This window comes from Schistocerca gregaria, chromosome 4, assembly GCF_023897955.1.
Source record: "Schistocerca gregaria isolate iqSchGreg1 chromosome 4, iqSchGreg1.2, whole genome shotgun sequence".
In the NCBI taxonomy this organism is placed as follows: domain Eukaryota; kingdom Metazoa; phylum Arthropoda; class Insecta; order Orthoptera; family Acrididae; genus Schistocerca; species Schistocerca gregaria.
The window spans coordinates 82,263,879-82,282,764 of NC_064923.1; the positions used below are offsets into that span (position 1 = coordinate 82,263,879).

Here is an 18,886-nt window from a genome sequence, read left to right on the forward strand (position 1 = left end):
GACTTACTGCTGAATAGCTTTGGTTCCGTAAAACCTTCACTGATTAGTACTGGGTAAGTGAAATAAGTACAACACTCTTGTATTTCACTTTCACTCTATCTTCAAGGATTAAGATGGTGATGGATGATGGTCTATTTAAAAGGTTCCTAGCCTGGAGGAATCTAAACAGTTCGCAAATGCCGATATGCACGGGCTCTACGCCCAGATTCGCAACTAACGGCACACGACACTTTCAAAGTCCACACGTTAATATCTGAATACCGGTACCTCTGAATTCACTCGTATCAGCAGATAATTTGAGTTTCTGTCGTCTATATGTCCGTAAAGTTCCAATCTAGCACTAAAGTCCTAAAATCCGCTTAATACTCCGTTGCTACCAACAGTCAGAGATCGTACACTACATCACTTTTAATCTCCGTAATATTCTGACAGTTTATCGTGAACCTGAACACGGTAGGTCCAATCTAATTATTGTCTCGCTGGCTGACACGGGTTCCCCGCCCTTTAACGAAACAATCAAGGAAAAAAATGCGGCAATAATGACGATCAGGACTATTTATAGGTTTTTCATCAAAAGAGTTTAACGTCACTGCCTCCTCCATGACGGAGCTTCCGTAGCTTTGCTGTACTTAGACGTTAAACTACTTGCTGATATACTATAATTCTGATCTGCAGTTACCGAACTCTGTTTCTACACTATTTTCCCCTCTAAAAATTCTATTCTTAATTTTAAATTATTCTTTCTATAGCTTTTATCACTGTAAACTGAATTGAGGTGATACAGGGTGTGGACTAAGGAGGAGGCATACAAGAGAAAGCCGCGGGACTTTGATGAACTGGAAGCAGTAATACCCAATGTGTTAGCCAATGTTCCACCTAATATGTTGCAAGCAGCAGTTTCGCACATACCAATTCGTTTAAAAAATGCTTAGAGAATGATGGAACGTACGTGGAAGTTTCTAACAGAAGTAGTTGTAAGAACATTGGTTCATAAATTAAAAAATTATAACTATTTTAAAAAAGGAGTGACCTATCAGACACCCTGTAGATGACTGTCATTAATGTGCCTACAGTGAGGCTTCATGCTTGTGTTGCGCCCATATGAAACTCGGTGGCAGCACGCAGCCCACTACAACTACGTTTTCACATCTACTAGGGGGACCGGAAAGTAACGTCGGTTTTAACATTAAATTCAGACAGATTGTTAACAAATTTTTATTTTTAATCAGTGATTTAATCGCCGTCATTATCAACGATTTTTTGTCATTTAGTGAGCAAATTTTCAATGCCGAGTCGACAGAAATTCACTGGGTTTTGCACAAAATATCTGGAGATGACATTCTGGACATCACCCACATTTCGAAGTTTTTTGCCACTCAGATATGTGAAGATCGGAGTGAACGGAAATCCGTTGGCGGAATATCGAGCGAGCGTTGTGGGTGAGGCAATACCTCCCAGCCCAATTAATTAATTTTTTCCGGATTTCGTCTTGCGCAGTGCGCTCTTGCATTATCGTGTAGCAGAATAACGCCTTTTATGATGTCAATCGCTGCGCACTTTTCAATTAAAGATTGATTTACTCAATGTAGGGGTTCACAGTAAACGTCCACATACACAGTTTGTCCAGGTTTCAGCACTTCAAAATGAGCAGCAGCGCTAATATTCCACCAAACACAGAAAAGCCTCATTTTGTGGTGTACATCTCAGTTAGCTCTATTTCGTGGCGGTTCTTTCCGAGAGTGCCGCTGCCGTTTGCGTTTTGGGTTTTCACAGAAGACTCATATTTCATCTTCAGTGATCAAGCGATCAGACAGGGCTTCCGTATCGTGTCACTGAAGCTATAACTTGCATATTGTGGATCTGTTAACAATGTTGGTAGTTACCAATCTGCTGCAGACGTTCTTGGATGGTCGACCAAGGTTAATTAAGAGTCTCTGACTATTCCTTGATTGTCTGACACGAATTTGCTTACACTTTCGCCCTTAACATGTTTTCGTCTTCCATGTCGATTGGGTGCAGAAAGATTAAAATTAGAGAATTTGAACTTAGGAAACCACCCTTGGCATTTACGACCGCCAAATGTTTTTGGTAGTAACTTGCGAAACTAAAAAGGCATTCAATGCCTTATATGAACCTCTTCTGGTACTTGGCTATCCACTTCACCATAAATTGCAAAAAGATGTTAAATTTAATCATTTACGAGTAATCAAATCACTCTAACCTTAAAATGTCTTTGGCAGTACTCATAAGTACACAATGAGCTGATAAATGACCAACATTACTTTCTGGGATCCCTAGTAAATACTTAGCCAACGGTCTTCTAGCAATGGTAACACCAGTTCCAACAAAATCACCAAAGTGTTGTCGGCTAAGCTAACACTTGGATGATGAAGGGGCTATGACAATCCATATGTAGGCTGCATTAGTGGCCGACATAACTGGTTTACGCAGGCTATCTGTAATTGTGATATCAACATTCCACCTATCAGCTGGAAACTGACTGGAGCGGTCAGTTGACAGTTGATGCAGCATGTGTATGGATCGTGATAACCACTATAGCATCAACTAAGGACTGTAGACGGCGTGTTGAAGCGCCGAAACAGGTAGGTACACAATAAATAAGATCACAAGGAAGGTTGTAGGCGTTTCATTTTCTTACAATAGTGAACGACCATGGTCTCCAAGGATATAAAAATTTATTGGTGTATGACCGTCCAGGTCTGTCGAGTGCTGTTAGCAAGTGGGGTGCCCTCAGCTCTTGTGAAGCAAACTGAGGAGCTACTTGACTGAGAAGTAGCTGCTCTGATCTCGTAAACTGACATATGGCTGGGAGAACGATGGCCACATGCCTTTCCACATCCGCATCCCTATCCGCTGAGGATGACACGGCGGTCGGCTGGTGCCTTCTGAGGCCTACGATGTATGGTTTCTTGTACTTCTGGTAGTGATTCTCTTTCCTGTTCCACTCGCAAACGGAGCGAGGGAAAACAACTCTATGCCTCTGTACTAGGCTTAATTAGTTAACAGAAATTAAAACATCGCCTTTTCAGCAATACCTATTATAAGAATCGATGCATTTCAGACTTTTGCTTCGACGGAAATAGATGAATAACTTAAAAGGGTTTTTTATGTGAACATTAAGATGAGCTGTGTTCCCCAGTCTGGCTTTACAGGGTAGGTGTTGGCAGATATCCCCCCAACAAAAACTATTATTCACAGACAATAAGAAGTTGTACTTTCTTCCAATACATGCTAGTAAAGCTGGAAATAATTTGTAAAACAGAAATCAAATACGAAAATTCGAACTATACGACGATATAAAAGTAAAAAGATCAATATGGAAAGGGGTGGATAATTTCAAGCAATTTTACGTAGGAACCGAGAGCGTTTGCAATGTTACATCAGAACCAAATTTCATTATGTAGAATTTTAGGTTAAGTTTACAAGGGAGTTTCCAGCTGGAACCAACTATTGGGAACTGATCGAGTGGCCCCAATCGATCTCGTATTTATGAAAATCGCGGTGAGTTGAATACAATTATATCATAACATCACTTATCCAGACGTGATGGATTCACATGTTTTATTAGCGATCTTCTGGTACCGTTTATCTATCAGTCACGTAAGAACGCCCCCTTTATCGCTAACACTGTACGCACATCCGCAATTGATCGTCACAGGAAAGCAGCACTTCGCCTGTTGGCTTTCCCAGCAGACATACTCGCACAGCGCCACGAAGTGCCGTATGGAATGCGGACCGCAGATGCGCAGCGTTCGTCACGCGTTTACACACACACAAACACACACACACACACACACGCCCGAAGGCCTCGCCAAGGCTGGAGACGTTAGCAGTCACGGCCTTCTGCTACTGAACCACACGGACTCAACGTCTAACCAAACTGCAAAGCGTCCGACTTCATTTTGCATTTATCATCTATAACTGCGTCTACATTACACTCTTCGTTCATTTTAGTTAACTCATTGAAGATAGATCTCACCACCATATTCCCCGTCTAAATATAAACAGTTCTATCACGAAGCTGACTGTAAGCTACAACAGAGAGCTTTAACGTGGAATAAAAAATGGGTTTTGGGCCAAGAAGACGGATTGTACGAGGTGTGACTTTTAAGTAAGTACCGTTTTGAAATTTTAAAAAAAGTCGTGCTAAGATATCTCAATAATTTTATTTTTACATGAAAACCTGTACCTTAATCTACTTTTCTACATAATTTCCGTCAATATTGAGGTACTTGTCATAACGTTGTACCAGTTTTCGAATACCCTCCTTATAGAAGTCTGCCGCCTGACTTGTTAACCACTGCATCACCACTGTTTTGATTTCGTCATCGTCTTGAAGTCGCTGGCCGTGTCCAGCTTTTCCTCAAGCGCAGGAACAGATGGTAGCCACTGCAAGATCGGGGCTGTACGGAGGATGATCTAGAGTTTCCCATCGAAAAGATGTGATGAGATCTTTGGTCTGATTCGCCACATGCGGACGGGCATTTTCTTGCAGCAAAACGATGCCCTTGCTCCACTTCCGTGGACTGTCCCTTTGATTCTGGTGTGACGTAGGCAACTCAAGTTTTATCGCCCGTAACAATTTGGCTTAACAAATCATCACCGTCGTTGTGGTACCGCTCAAGGAAAGTCAATGCACTGTCTAAACGTTTGGTTTTGTGCACATCCGTGAACATTTTCGTATCCAACGTGCGCACAATTTTCAGTAATTTGAGTGCTCGGTCACAATGTCATACAAAACACTACGAGAAACATTAGGAAAGACATCCCGCAAGGAGGAAACCGTAAAGCGTCTGTTTTCTCTCACCTTATTGTCCACTTCCTGCACCAAACATTCATTAACGACCGAAGGACGCCCACTCCGTTGTTCATCATACACATTTGTGCCGCCATCTTTAAATGCTCTCACCCACTTTCTTACCATTACATCACTCATAATGTTTTCTCCGCAATCTGCACAGATCTCACGATGAATGTCGATCGCTCTTAGGCCTTTAGCAGTAAGAAATCTTACAACAGGCCGTACTTCACAGTCGGCGGGACTCACAATTATCGGAGGCATCTTCACTCAGTACACAACGTAAACAAGGAATAATCAGACTGTAGTGGCGTCAGTGCGTAGATTAAGGTTCAGGCTTTCATGTGAAAATAAAATTATTGAGATATCTTAGCACGTCTTTTTTTTAATTTCAAAACGGTACTTACTTAAAAAAAACACGCCTCGTAAGTAAAAATAACAGAGATAAAAGGCCAGACGTTGAAAATACCGCTTCAGTTGTAAATTTCTTTTATTATCTCTCATAAGCCCATCCTCAGGTGTCGCAACTGTGCTGTGGTCACCGAGCGCAGCGGTGGACGTGTACTACGCGTGGTGTGCTACCTATGAACGCAGAACATGGATTGTTTGTAGAGATGAAAGGATAATGTTCGATTTTAATCCAAGAAGCTGATCACCTGGCGCATATCCATGTAAAAACTTAAGGTGTCATTTCATACAGAGACAACAATACTAGACTGGCTATAAAAATAAGAACATGAAAGAGAAATAAAGCCTACTTTACAAATGTTAAAGTATTTAAGATCGAATATGAAACGATTTACTTCTTTTTTAGAGACAGTGCCCTTTGTTACACAAGTATCAGAAGCGTGCTTAGTTCATTTAACAGGAAGTTAAGTTCAAGTACGAACATTTTAGTTACGACTTAACCGTAACTGTTACGATAAACAAATGAAACTGCGAACTGCAATAATCAGTTTATGTTACCTGTTATTGCCACTACCGAGGGCGGAGGAAAACAGCGGAAAATATTCGGTAGGTGCAAGTCGACAGAGAGATGGGTAGCAAACTGAGGTGGGGTAAGATGAAGTAGGCAGAAGGACACGGACTCCCACACCCGGTTTTCGGTGTGACGATTTCTCGTTACCGGTCCTGGTCGGTCGTGTGAACACATCTACTTTGATTCCGCAAATGAAGGTTTGGTTGCCGGATTCCAGCTCCCACAAACGATTTTCAGTCCCTGCATACTCTCCACTACATTTCGGATGTTGTTTGATTCCAGCATTCACTTAATGTGGACGAAATGATTTTCAGTGAAGTGAAGGAAAATGTGTGGTGCTCGACTGACCACGAACGTACTCATTTCCTTTATAGAATTGAAGAGGTGCGCAGTTTATCTTGACTCGATGGAAAGGGAGATATAAATGCTGATATACAATGTCTGACAAAAACGGTGAAGCACTCAGAAGACATGGTTGAATGTTTTTTAAAGAAACACGCCACCATTTGAGTGTTTTATTGTTTATTTAAGTACAACCCAGATTTCGGCCTTTTATGTCATTTTCAATCATTTGATTTTATGTCTCTAACGTATATTGCAGGACATTCAACATGTTTTAAGCTAGCTATAAATTAAGAAAAATACTACCTCCCCAAGAAATACCAGATGTAAAATCACCATCTTCTAACAGAGCAGAAAATAATCGTGGGAGTGCGTCTTAATTTAGCCGGCCGAGGTGGCCGAGCGGTTCTAGGCGCTACAGTCTGGAACCGCGCAACCGCTACGGTCGTAGGTTCGAATCCTGCCTCGGGCATGGATGTGCTTACTTAGGTTTAAGTAGTTCTAAGTTCTAGGGTACTGATGACCTCAGAAGTTAAGTCCCACAGTACTCAGAGCCATTTGAACCATTTCTCTTAATGTAAGGCGAACTTTGAGCCTGGAATCATGTTAAGTGTTCTGCAATATATATTAAAGATTTAAAATCAAATACCTGAAAATGGCATAAAAGGCCGAAACCTGTGTTACACTTAAATAAACAATAAAGCACTCAAATGGCTGTGTGTTACTTTAAAAAATATTTCATGACTTGCTCAACAACATCAAAAAATGGATGAACGTCAATATAACATTGTACACGTACACGCCATCGGTGGGTGTGTAAGTGATTTGAGTTGCAGTTCTCTGTGACAGGTAAAAAGTCTTCGACAATGCATTAGTGTTGTTGGTGTGAACTGTTTCTGTGCGGGCGTAAGCTGTTGCCAGCACGCTGGTGGGCAAAGATGTAGTGCGCAAATCGATAGTAGGCGCTGCATCAAGCGCGCCCATCAGAGAGAGGTCAGAGAAACACTCGCAAGCCTAGGAGCGCCTTGAGGACCAGCTGCAACGCATTATGAAGACAACTGGCACAAACATACAAACATGGGAAGATCGTGCTGTGGACCGCTTACTGTGGGGAACACTGCTCCCAACGCTGTCAACTTGTTAGAAGAATAAAGCCCCAGACAAGAAGAGTCCAAGCGACAACCAAGAAACCTCCGTAACTTACAAAACTGCCCTCCTCTAACCATTCAATGTGATTTGTGTGGACGTATGTTCGATGCCAGGATTGATCTGTGAAGCCATCGGAAACACATCCATAAGTTGAGTTGCAATGCTATTCTCTGCAACAAAAAGCTGTGCGTAGTCCGAATCGAATTGTAGCCGTCGACGACGATAAGCGACGCCAGCATAGTAAATGCGGCATCATCTTGAACTACCAATGTAAACAACAGTTATGCATTCTATCAGTGAGTTACCGGAAGGCTGTGGAGTAACATCTCTGAATCAAGCATTCAAGGCATCCTTCAAAATCTTCCGAAGAAGGGAAAAGTGTGTTCAAAGTTTCTCTCGCACACCTCGATTCCCGAAGAAAAACGACGCCGGCCTCGACTTGACTGAAATCCAAACCACAGACAATATTCTTTTCTGGAAAAAACCATTACGGGTGATGAGACTTGGTGTTATCAGAACGAACCTACTACAGAACGACAAAGTGTAGAAATTCACACAAAGGGAAAAAACTCTGACGATATAACCGATGGTGAAGCCAAAGTGACACACGACTTGAGCAACATCCCGAAGGAGGATTTTCCAGATAGTTTCACATGACTATATGGGCGTATTATAGTGGGGGGGGGGGGAGGGAGGGAGAGGGGGGGAGACTATGTACAACCCCTGAAACATTAAAACCAACATCGTAGCTCTATTTTTTGTATTAGTCCATCCACAAAAGTATTTGGACTGACGGGGTGTAATGACCATAATGAGTCAATTCATGACATTTAGACACAAGCAATTGCTGACAAATACAAGACCATTCGTGTTCAGCCTGTAAATTCAATTACTTACTGTCGAAGCCGGCCAGAGTGGCCGAGCGGTTCTAGGCGCTACAGTCTGGAACCGCGCGACCGCTACGGTCGCAGGTTCGAATCCTGCCTCGGGCATGGACGTGTGTGATGTCCTTAGGTTAGTTAGGTTTAAGTAGTTCTAAGTTCTAGGAGACTGATGACCACAGCAGTTAAGTCTCATAGTGCTCAGAGCCATTTTTCAACTTACTCTCGAAATGCTTTTAACTTTTTTTTTTTTTAATTTTACAGCAACATGTGGATTGAAATACTACTTGCTTTCACATATCTTTCAGTCTAACCAAGCGCGACTGCTGATTTCACCATTGCAATACTGAAACCTTTACCGAAAATGGTACAACTACGACCAGGTGAAGAGTATTGCAGAAGTAGCCGCGTGCAAGTAAATGCCGCCAGCAGTGAGCTGATCGAGATGTTGGTTCCAGCACAAGACATTGTGCGCGTCCTAAGGCTGAGTTCCGACACCGTTCGTATGAAACAACTGATCCTCCCGCAAAGCCAAGAGCGATAAAGAGCTGCTTCCGGGATTCGGGAAGGCGAGGCTGCTTCGGACTAAATCCGCCTCGTGGATTAGTTGTTTAACGACGACAGCTTGGGGGGGGGGGGAGGTCGCCCAGGCTGGACGTAGGTTGTAGATGGTTTCCCTCATCCAAGGAAGCAAACACGGGCCTTGTACCCACGATCCGCCTAAGATAAACGCTACACAGATATTTAGATAATGTTCTCCCACTTCAGAAAGGGATTACTCTTGTAAGGTCGTCATGTCATTTTGATTTTTGTTTGTCATCGATGTGCACGTCAGATAGAGAGCAAGTTACGTTACTGTTAAAGAATCTTTGATCTTGTCGTGGTATACTCTTTGCCTCTGTGCAGTCTGGTACGTTTAAAGTGTGGCAGGCGATCGACGCATTTACTAGTGTTGTGTGGACTTGTGATTGTATCTGTTAGACGAAGAAAGGACAGCAAGGATCAGTACGATGTATACAATGAAAGGTGAAAGGAACATAAGGTTTGACTAATGTTATTTGGAGTGAAGAAGTTTCAAGTAATACTACAGCACTGCGCAGCTAGGAATGATTATTGCCAGCCAGTTAACTTGCTCAGAACTGAAGGAAAGACCACCCCACTCCCCTCAGTTACGCGTTAAAATATGAATTGATTGAGTTGTTTGATTTTTATACATATCATTCGTTAACATTTTGACCTATTTAAATCATTGTTCACTTGTTAAGTATAATTTTCATCAGACCAATGTTATATGTGAATATAACGTGAAATATTCCTCTGTCTTCTTGAATATATACTTCATTCTAAAATCGTTGTCTGGGAATATCATTTCATAGGATCAGTTACTCTCCCCACCATGCTGTTTATCATTACGTATTACTACATGCAACAGTTCGAATATGTACTGACTGTATTTAGAAACAGAAATCTAGCTTAGCCGCTGCCTACTTGCTGTTGTACCTTGAGAAATCTGCAACAATGTTGTCAAGACGCGAGGCAAGTGGAAATTTTGATTAGGGTCAGATGATTGTTTTACTTCCCTTGTGCATTTAGTACAAACACAAACTGCATTTCGATCAGTTACAGATCAGTTCAAATTCGGTTCTGTTTAGTCAAAGGTTAGCGTGCGACTCTAAGTTAGATAACAGTTTTTTCTAATAAGTAGACTTTATACAGTGGGAGGCAAAGTTGGGCTAAATTCCATATGAAAAAAATAAATTAGATGGCGCATGCAGATTCCGCCCTTCGGGAAGTGGCGCCGTAAGGAAGGGCACCAGATCACCCAGTATCACCAACATCACTAGAGCCAATTTACCGAATCATGAAACCTTTCGTCTGGAGTGTGGCCCTATACGGATGTGAAACTTGAACAATTGTAAGAGAAGAGAGAAGACGACTAGAGGCCCTGGAGATGTGTTGCTATAGGAGGATGATGAAGATCAGCTGCAGAGACAAAGTAACAAATGAAGAGATGCTTAGAAGAGTAGAGGGAACCAGATATATGTGGAGGCACATCCAAACAAGAAGAGACAAACTTGTCGGGCACATCCTACAACACAACAACATAATTGGAACAATAGCAGAAGGAGATAATGAAGGAAGGAATCGGCGATGGCGACCAAGGATGTCATACATGCAACAGATCATGAATGACGTTGGATGTAACACATACGTGGAAATGAAGAGGAAGGCAGACGGAAGAGAGGAGTGGTGCTGTGCTTCAAACCAACCTCAGAGTTGAACATTTAAAGAAGAAATAATTTACCGAATGCCGGTTGTGCAGAGGAACGTCAAAAGGCGGGGAAGAAGTAGAAGGTTCGTGTGAAACAACTGTCGCTCGGATAACCGATAACTGATCGAGCTACCAAAAATCCATTTTGGCCTGGCGCGCAAGCGTGATTGAGAAATTCGATCTTGGGTTTCCGCAAACCGCGTGGCACGCAGTTCAGACGTTGTCTTCTTATAATTGGTAATCTTCGAAACAAACGAACAATCCTTCTGACATATTTTGCCTATTTCCACTCAACAATGAGTTATGGAATAATTTTCTGGGATAATTCATGGGTTAGAAAGTACTGATCGCACAAATGCGCGGAGTAGGAATAATATGTGGCGTTCACTCACGGACGTGATGTAGTTACCACTCCAAGGAGCTAATGAAATTCGTCATAAATAATCCATCACAATTTTAGAAGAACGGTGATGTCCATACCCGCAACACTAGAGGGAAAAATGACCTTTATTACCCGTTATTAGAGGCTGTCAGTATCTCAGAAAGAAATTCAGTTTGCAGCAACAAAAAGTTTTGACTATTTTCCCGATAACATGAATAGTCTGACAGTAAAGTAAGTTTTAAAGATTGATATAACAGACACTTTAGTCATCACCATCATTGATCAGCCAGCACATTATGGCCTCCGAACTGCTGTCGAAATAAACCCGTCCAAACGGCAGCAATGTCACCTGGCGAGGAACGACTGCTAGTCAGAGACATGCACGGTGCATGTATTATTAGTGAGCATGTGGTCTGTGTGTAGAATGGGGAACGTGCACGATCTACCTGAGTTTGATCGAGGGAAAATTCCGATGGTCCAGAGGCTCGGCACAAGTAATTCGAAAATTGCACGACTGTCTGCTGTACGAGGTATGTTGTCTCTACAACACGTGGCGTAACCACGGTGAATCCACGCCCAGACGTCGTGGGATTAGCCGGCCACCACTCATTACAGGTGTCGGATGTCGTAGACTAGGCAGACTGGTAAAACAGGACAGGCGGCGAACTGTGGCGGAACTATCAGATTTAATGCTGCGCAGAGTACAGCTGTGTCTGAACTCACAGAGTACCGAACACTCCAAACGATGGGCCTCCGCAGCCTGCGACCCATGCATGTACCAATGTAAACACCAAGACATCGGCAACTACACTGAAACGGGCACGTGGCCATCGGTAGTGGATGTTGGCGCAGTGGCAGAGCGTTGCACGGTCTGATGCCGATGGAGACATAACTGCACGACTCTGTCGTCTTCCAGGCGAACAGCTCCTTGACACCTGCACTGCGGCGCAGAGACAAGCTGTCGATGACTCCATTATGCTCTGGGAAACATTCACGTGGGTATCCACGGGTCCAGTGGAACTCGTACAAAGCACCACGACAGCCTAGCAGTATCGTACACTGGTTGCAGACCACATACACCCCATCATGACGAGCAAGTTTCCCAATGGCAGACACATTTTTCAGCAAGATAATGCGCCATGTCACAAGGTCAGGAATGTGATGGAGTGGTTCGAGTAATGCAGTGGCAAGTTCCAATTGAAGCACTGGTCCCCATCTCGCCAGATCTGAACCCAATTGAACACATCTGGGTTGTGATTGAACGTGGCGTCAGAACTGGTAGCCCCCCCCCCTGCCCCTCCCCAGAATTTACGAGAATTAGGTGACGTCTGTGTGCAGATGTGGTGCCAACTCCCTCCAACCACCTGCCAAGGCCTCATTGCTTCCATGCCACGAAGCATCGCCACTGTTAACTGTGCCAAAGTTGGACATACCAGCGGTGGACATACCAGCTATTAGGTTCATTATCATAATGTTCTGCCTGATTAGTGTATTCTCCATCACTATTTACAACAGTCTGCCACTCTGGGACAACTTTTCGATTCCGCGACCGTGGAAATTACGTGGTTTTGAGGTGAAAGAACTCGTCAAACCGTTTTCGGAGAGCTTTTTCATCCAGAAAGGATGTTTCTTTAAGGTTGTTCAACAGAAAGCAGAAAAGATGAAAATCTGAGGGTGCAAGATCAGCTGAATAAGATGGGTGCGGAATGACTTTCCAACCAGTACCTGTATAGTGTGTTTTGTCCGTCTAGGAGGATGCGGACGGACGTTCTACATCTACATCTACATCCATACTCCGCAAGCCACCTGGTGGTGTGTATGGCGGAGGGTTATCTGCGTTATCGTGGAATAGCATCACTTCACCAAGTCTTGTTCTTTGATAGCGTCTGGAAGACGTCTCAGTCGTCAGCAGTGATGATTAAACCTCGGGGAAGCAATTCGCAGTACACCATACCGTTACTTCTCCACCAGAGACTTATCCGTCTTTTGTGGATGCGCACAGGTCTTTTTGCGGGGAGTTGCTGTTTTGTTTGTACTCAGTCATTCCTTTCCTTAAGTTAGCACAAAGGCAGCATTTCTCATCACCACTAGCAACACAGGATAGGAATGGTCGGTGTGGTTCGGCAGATGCGCAGCTTAAGATAAATGGACCGGCATTTGTTGTCATCCTCATTCCCCAGATCATACTCTCCAGGCTGGACAAGGGACATGCTTTTTCTGTGGAAAGAAACGTGAAATTCTTCGCAGAAGCCTTTTAGCAAGAAATGAGACGTCTAGGCATATGTGGTTTCCCACAGGGCGTGTGAATTTTCGTTACGACACCTCAGAATAATGTTCGGTTTAAACTTTGAGTATCCGGCTTTCTCAATGGGTCATACTGTTATTTTCTGGAGAGTCTGCGCTTTCTTGCTGTGTTACATGCAGAGCAGAGCATCAATTAGGCCCTTTTCAGAATTATGCCGTCGAGTGGAAAAGATTTTCTACCTTTCTTCGGTCGTAAGAGCCCTGTTCGTTCAACGCAGAGAAAATATACGACAAAAGGATATTGTTTAACTTACTCGCTTGAGTTTTACTGGTCGGAGCTCTGAATCATTGCCACCATTGGCAGATGAGATCCTGCTCTGGCGAAAAAGTGCAACAAAGTTTCAGAGGAACCAGAAGGTGTATACTTCGGCCAGGCAAAAAATGTTCAAATGTGTGTGAAATCTTATGGGATTTAACTGCTAACGTCATTAGTCCCTAAGCTTACACACTACTTAACCTAAATTATCCTAAGGACAAACACACACACCCATGCCCGAGGGAGGACTCGAACCTCCTCCGGGACCAGGCGCACAGTCCACGACTGCAGCGCTTTAGACCGGCCTAGTCCTTTGCAGAGAACTCCCCCCCCCCCCCCCCACCCGGGGGCGTGCTGGCAGCAGCACAATATGCCGCTCTGCAGCCTACAGAAAAGTTAAAAAACAGAATCAGGAGATATGAAAAACAAACAAAAGCAGGAGAAAAAAACGGTGACTGTTAAAAACTGAAAGCCGGCCATGGTGACGGTGCGGTTTTAGGCGCTACAGTCTGGAGCCGAGCGACCGCTATGCTCGCAGGTTCAAATCCTGCCTCGTGCATGGATGTGTGTGATGTCCTTAGGTTAGTTAGGTTTAATTAGTTCTAAGTTCTAGGCGACTGATGACCTCAGAAGTTAAGTCGCATAGTGCTCAGAGCCATTTGAACCATTTTGAACTAGTTGGCCTTCGCAGAGTAAACAGTTCAGTGTAGGCCTTGGCAGAGATGGGCATACGGCCAACCGCTGATTTTTATGATTTTAGCTTAGAGCATGCGGTACCCACACACCCTGTTTTTGAACCTTCTCCATTGCATGCAAATGTCACAGGATTGTCAAATGATCACACTTCTTCACAGCTACCAGTTCTCGGGTTTACTGACGTCGATCATTGTGGATTCATGAGTTTAAACGATCTTCATCAAAACGCATAGGTCTTCCTGAACGTGGAGAGTGACTAGTGGACCTGTCCCCTTTGTGGCACGGACCCGGAACGTCGTTATTACTGCAAACTACCTGCTCCTCAGACATGGTCGACCTGCGCCCCGATAGACCTCCTCTGTCACATCACAGTAGCCGACTGTCTCAACAGATGGACATAGTACCGCTCTAGCTGTCGTAAGAGTTGGCATCGTGCGACTTGTATATTTCTCTCACAACAGTTCCGATAAGGGAGTTTTAGCGACCATTCAGGGTGACGTTCACACAGTAGCGCCGCTACTTAATTTGGTATACGGTGCAGACTTTTGTCATGCCCCCATATTCTCAGCCTCACAAAAGCATAAAATACAACATTTCTGTGTAGGTGTCTTTTCATAGGCGAGATTAAGTAATCAAAGTATTATGTTAACTATTCCGCAAACAGTTTTTATGGCCGGAAAAGAATAAGTAGAACGAATTAAAAAGAAAAGAAAACACACCAGTTTAACTGATTATTCAGGAAGCAGAACAAGTAATCGAAGATCTCCTTAGTCACAGGTGGCTAGCACTAGCTAAGAATATTTTTCCCTCTTTTTCGATTGCAAATTTTTAAATTGCCTCAAAAATATCTATATCTTTAGCTAGCCCATTTTTTATTGGCTAAATGCTAAATTTGACAGTAGTGCTTGACTCATAGTGGCCCAAAGACAATTCTTAATTAATTTGACTTTTGAATAAAAGAATTCTCTTACAAAGCGCTGTCGAAACAGAAATCTCAGCACCAAAGTAAAGTTTGGATTTCGTAAGAAATCGTCTTAGTAAACAAATTTGTGCGGAGATGCCGTCTTCAGGAATCTCACGATATCTGCCAATTGATTTTTGTATGATCGTGGGAAGTTTCGTGTCTGGGTTTTGAATCAAATGACTGGGATCTGAAACAAGATCTGACATACTTTCCATGGCTCCGCAAAGTGAATAGATTTCTTGTAGAAAGCTCTCGACGCGCTCCTAACATTGACCACCTAAGTTCGCAGCATTCTGTATAGTGTGACGTGAGTATGCGACTACGGAAACGCCCATCACCTCTTCTACCTGCGAGGCAAAGGGGATTAGTGAGTCCTTCCTCTGTCCCTTCTGGGCGCAAATTTCAGTGGGCGCAATTTCCCGTACATCGCTTCTGGCTGCTCTCCGCTGCTGTTTATCCCTCTATTGAATTCATAAACAGAAGAAAATGTCGAAAATATTCCGATTTCACCTCTTGGTACTGCATCTTCTAGCGTCCACAGCTCGACTCGTTACCTCCAATGACAATATATATAAATGACCTAGTAGAAAGTATCGGAAGTCCCATGCGGCTTTTCGCGGATGATGCTGTAGTATACAGAGAAGTTGCAGCATTAGAAAATTGCAGCGATATGCAGGAAGATCTGCAGCGGATAGACTCTTGGTGCAGGGAGTGGCAACTGACCCTTAACATAGACAAATATATGGTATTGCGAATACATAGATAGAAGGATCCTTTATTGTATGATTATATGATAGCGGAACAAACACTGGTAGCAGTTACTTCTGTAAAATATCTGGGAGTATGCGTTTGGAACGATTGGAAGTGGAATGATCATATAAAATTAATTGTTTGTAAGGCAGGTGCCAGGTTGAGATTCATTGGGAGAGTCCTTAGAAAATGTTGTCCATCAACAAAGGAGGCGGCTCATCAGTGTGGGATCCGTATCAGGTCGGGTTGACAGAGGAGATGGGAAAGATCCAAAGAAGAGCGGCGCGTTTCGTCACAGGGTTATTTGGTAACCGTGATAGCGTTACGGAGATGTTTAACAAACTCAAGTGGCAGAGTCTGCAAGAGAGGCGGTCTGCATCGCGGTGTAGCTTGCTCGCCAGGTTTCGAGAGGGTGCGTTTCTGGATGAGGTATCGAATATATTGCTTCCCCCTACTTATACCTCCCGAGGAGATCACGAATGTAAAATTAGAGAGATTGGAGCGCGGACGGAGGCTTTCCGGCAGTCGTTCTTCCCGCGAACCATACGCGACTGCAACAGGAAAGGGAGGTAATCACAGTGGCACGTAAAGTGCCCTCTGCCACACACCGTTGGGTGGCTTGTGGAGTATAAATGTAGATGTAGACAATACGTAAACTCTGATAGGACCGGAGAGCTACAAATAAAAAATGGCAGTCAGTAAATAAACGCATAGTGAGTGGGAATACAAACATGCGAAATAGAATCACTAGGGAGTTATGCACTAACCTAATGATATACAATTTTTAAAAAATGTTTTTGAGGTTAATTGCGTGCACTTGGGCCACAAAATTATGTTTTTTCTACTGTTAACGCTAACAATGTACACATATACTGTGAAATGATTCCACACCGCTTCGATAAAAGAATCGTTGAAATGAGCTATGGAGGACGGAACTACACTACTGGCCATTAAAGTTGCTGCACCAAGAAGAAATGCTGATGATAAACGGGTATTCATTGGAAAAATATATTACACTAGAAATGATATGTGATTAAATTTTCATGCAATTTGGGTGCATAGATCCTGAGAAATAAGTACCCAGAAAACCACCTCTGGCCGTAATAACGGCCTTGATACGCCTGGGCATTGAGCCAAACAGAGCTTGGATGGCGTGTACAGGTACAGCTGCCCATGCAGCTTCAACACGATACCACAGTTCATCAAGGGTATTTATAGGCGTATTGTGACGAGCCAGTTGCTCGGCCACCATTGACCAGACGTTTTCAATTGGTGAGAGATCTGGAGAATGTGCTGGCCAGGGCAGCAGACGAACACTTTATGTATCCAGAAAGGCTCGTACAGGACCTACAACTTGCGGTCGCGCATTATCCTGTTGAAATGTAGGATTTCGGAGGGATCGAATGAAGGGTAGAGCCACGGGTCGTAACAAATCTGAAATGTAACGTCCACTGTTCAAAGTGCCGTCAATGCGAACAAGAGGTGACCGAGACGTGTTACCATTGGCACCCCATACTATCAAGCCGGGTGATACGCCACTATGGCGATGACGAATACACGCTTCCAATGTGCGTTCACCGCGATGTCGCCAAACACAGATGCGACCATCATGATGCTGTAAACAGAACCTGGATTCATCCGAAAAAATGACGTTTTGCCCAGGTTCGTCGTTGAGTACACCATCGCAGGCGCTCCTGTCTGTGATTCAGCGTCAATGGTAACCGTAGCCATGGTCTCCAAGCTGCTTCAGACGTTAACTGTTCTTGCAAATGGTTGTTGTCTTGCAAATGTGCCCGTCTGTTGACTCAGGGATCGGGACGTGGCTGCACGATCCGTCACAGCCATGCGTATAAGATGCCTGTCATCTCGACTGCTAGTGATACGAGGCCATTGGGATCCAGCACGGCTTTCCGTATAACGCTGCTGAACCCAACGATTCCATATTCTACTAACAGTCATTGGATCTCGACCAACGCGAACAGCAATGTCGCGATACGATAAACGGCAATCACGATAGGCTACAATCATACCTTTATGAAACGTGATGGTATGCATTTCAACTCCTTACACGAGGCTTCACAAAACGTTTCACCAGGCAACGCCGGTCAACTGCTGTTTGTGTACGAGAAATCGGTTCGAAACTTTCCTCATGTCAGCACGTTGTAGGTATCGCTACCGGCGCCCCCCTTTCCGTCGATGCTCTGAAAAGCTAATCATTTGCAAATCACAGCATCTTCTTCCTGTCGGTTACATTTCGCGTCTGTAGCACGTCATCTCGTTGTGTAGCAATTTTAATGGCCAGGAGTGTAGTTAACGTGCAGGAGGCTCAGCGGGCGGGCAGCGACTTACCTGTCCGTGCTCGGGCGCGCAGACTGTGGCGGACTGCGCGGCTGGCTGGCTGTGTGGTGGGGCCGCACAGCTCGGCAGACGGCGGCCGCTTTCACCTCGCCGCCAGGCCGCTTGCGCAACGCGCCTGCCTCCGCCGCCGCTAGGAACCCGGCGCCCACGGTGGCCGAGCGCCTCATAGCGCACACGGCCGCAGCTCGCCGAGTTCACGGCCTCGGAGCCGTCTGACACTCCGCGGCTCAAGGACCAGCCGACAGTGGGCGGCGCAGCAACGGCGGGACGGAGACGTCGAAACCTTCCGCAGGCCTCAGAACTGAACGACACGCGACGTAGCGTCAACGTCAAAGCTGAGAGGGGAAAATTTTTCCACGCCGGCGTTGACGGGGAGGACAGTGTGTAATGGCCTCCGTAAACGATCAGTCTGTCAAAAGTAATATGGCTGCCAAGTACACTGAAGCGCCAAAGGAACTGGTACATATATATCTACATCTACTTTTATACTCCGCAAGCCACCCAACGGTGTGTGGCGGAGGGCACTTTACGTTCTATCATTACCTCCCTTTCCTGTTCCAGTCCCGTATGGTTCGCGGGAAGAACGACTGCCGGAAAGCATCCGCGCGCCCTCCAATCTCTCTAATTTTCATTCTCTTCTGGAGGTATAAGTAGGGGGGAAGCAATATATTCGATACCTCATCCAGAAACGCACTCTCTCGAAACCTGGACAGCAAGCTACACCGCGATTCAGA

The 18,886-nt window shown here is 44.4% G+C and overlaps 1 protein-coding gene across 1 annotated transcript in view; it reads right to left on the reverse strand.

Moving 5' to 3' along the window:
* Positions 1 to 18,337, reverse strand: part of LOC126267204 (uncharacterized) — a 40,845-nt gene extending 22,508 nt beyond the window's left edge. The window contains exon 1 of the mRNA XM_049972175.1: positions 18,144 to 18,337. The gene's annotated coding sequence lies outside the window, so the exon portion shown is untranslated. The remainder of the gene's footprint in view (positions 1 to 18,143) is intronic.
* Between the last annotated feature and the right edge of the window lie 549 nt (positions 18,338 to 18,886).